General features: G+C 41.5%; 1 protein-coding gene across 1 annotated transcript in view; it reads left to right on the top strand.

The window, feature by feature from the left end:
- spock1 (SPARC (osteonectin), cwcv and kazal like domains proteoglycan 1) overlaps positions 1 to 2500 on the top strand; it is a gene marked incomplete at both ends in the record, with an annotated part of 176524 nt that overhangs the window by 138948 nt on the left and 35076 nt on the right. The window lies entirely within an intron of this gene.

The raw sequence follows: 2500 nt of genomic DNA on the forward strand, positions 1-2500 counted from the left end.
TGTGCCAAATGTAGAGAATTGTTTTTAGTGTTTTGTTAACTGTGTGGTTTAGAACAGGACAATTAGTGAAAAGCAGGAAATGTGATTGTATTTGTGAATAATCGGTGTAAGTTAAGATACACAAGTTTCAGGTTTTGGTCATTGCGTCTCAAGTTCCGATGTTAGTGTGTAAGCGATTGAGAAAAACTGTATATCTCTATAACACAGAATACAGCATAGGTGGTGTAATGAAATGCTTTGGGCAAGCTAGCTCATCAACAGTGCCACAAGGTAATAATCATAATCAATAAAATCAATAGCATAATAAGCAAATATTTAGCAGCAGAACAGTGGCGTGAGTCATAGTATACTTATATGAGTTTACATTTTACATTTTTGGTATTTAGCCTTTATCTAGACGCCTTTATCCAGTGGTGGATAAGTAAGGATACGTAACAGCGTTTTGTGACAGAACTTTCACACTTTAATTCATAACATTCACCCCGTCTGTGTTATGAAGCACAGATGAGGCTAATGCTATCCACCAACCCAACGCTATCGTAACGTTACCTGGTAAGTGAAAGTAGCATATACGTTCTCATTAACGTAACTGTAACAGCAGGGAATTGTTGGTATATTGAATTGTATCTAGAACTAGTTAGCTAACTTCACTAACGTTAGCTGCGTTAATATTCTGCGTATACCAGTCAGAATAGTAGTGTGATGGATCAATGAATGCGGGGGAAGGGGAGAGAGAACTTAGATAGGCCTACTGTGTGTGTGCGTGTGTGCGTGTGTGTGTGTGTGTGTGTGTGTGCGTGTGCGTGTGCGTGTGTCTGTGTCTGTGTGCAGTAGTAAACAATACAATGTTTATATCTCCTTGTTTCAGACGATGAGACAGATAAGAGCTCCTGAGTCCTGGCCAGCCTTGTGGACTGAAAGTCAGGCTAGGGAATTGAAAAACAGGCATCCTTGGTGACAGTGGAGGGACAGAAAGTTGGGTAATATCAGCACACATGCAAAGCTGGTATAAACAATTGAAATTCATAAAGTCAATGACTATGCAAATGAGAGTTAATTCATGGTCATCTTTAATGTGGATTCATTTAAGACATTTACCATTAAATTACTATATTGTAATGTTAGTTATCAATAGTGATGGTGGTTAATGCTAAACAGTAGAAGATCTGTCTCTATGAGGCTGGGAGGGAAAAATCACAGTATTTATCGCTTTATCCAAAGCGACTTACAACAAATACATTTGACTGAGTAAGTGAATCATCTATCCACCAGTCATAGCAGGAAAAAGTTATCTATGCTCAGGCAGTCGTCGTGCTAGAAGAAGGAAGATAGGTGTAGCCTGAAGAGACTTCAGTCTCCGGCGGAAGATGGTTAGTGATTCTGCAGTCCTGACAGCAGTGGGAAGCTTGTTCCACCAGAGGGGAGCCAGTATAGTGAAGAGACGTGGTAGCCCAACTGACGCATCCACGTAGAGGCGGTGGAGCCAGTCGGCCAGCAGAGGTGGAAGAGCAGAGTGAACGAGCTGGTGTTTGGAGAGCGAGTGTGAGTGTGAGTGCATGTACGTGTGTATGTACAGTGTGTGTGTGTGTGTGTGTGTGTGTGTGTGTGTGTGTGTGTGTGTGTGTGTGTGTTAGAGTGAAAATGTTATGGCAGCTGGTGAAAGGGGGAAAAAGCCGGCAACCGACCAAACGTTCAGACTTTTATTCTGAAAAATAAATGTCAATGTTGATGAAAATCAATGACACACTCGCTAGTCAACTAGCACAGCTTGTTTTGTGAGCCTGCTAACAATGTAAAGTAGTGTTATAGTTAACTAGGTAGCAGTGGGGATTACTCACCGAATCCATTGCATTGCAATATTTTGGCTTGACTAGCGAGTGTGTCAGTGATTTTCAACAACGTTGAATTAATTTATTTTTGATTAATTTTTCAGAATAAAAGTCCAAACAATTTGATTGGTTGCCAACATGTTCTCCCTGAAACCATCTCGTTGGACTAGTAATTTATTAATTGCCTTGATTTTATATAATAGTTTTTTGTACAAGATACACACTGCATTAGCATGAATCACGAAGTAGCCGCTAAATGCAATTAGAAAGGGTGAGCTGGGGCTTAGGTAAATCCATCCTAAAGTGCCCTGGTCTGATTTAAAGTCATTAAGGACTGTAAAAGTCAATCGCTCTGAAGTTGTAAGGGGGATAATTTTGAGTTAATTAGACAGGCTTAGTGGACGTTAGCGGAGGTGAATGGGTTTTCTTTAACCTCCGCTACCTCATTAGCCTGCCGCTAACGGAGGGGAGACGCTCACTGTTGAATCAGCAGCCTCTGAATGGGCTAAATCCCCCTGGCTAAATTAAATTTGTCCTAGCAGAGGCGTCCAGGGCCACTCCACAATAGAGCACGTTGTTCGGGTTCCTCTTTGTCCGCCCCAGTACTCCTCCTCCGCTTGCTAATGAAATGTGTTTGAACCTGTGTGATTTAACCTTCATCACACACACAC

The sequence above is a fragment of the Nansenia antarctica genome (assembly GCF_963989245.1).
Source record: "Nansenia antarctica genome assembly, chromosome: 3".
Classification (NCBI taxonomy): Eukaryota; Metazoa; Chordata; class Actinopteri; order Argentiniformes; family Microstomatidae; genus Nansenia; species Nansenia antarctica.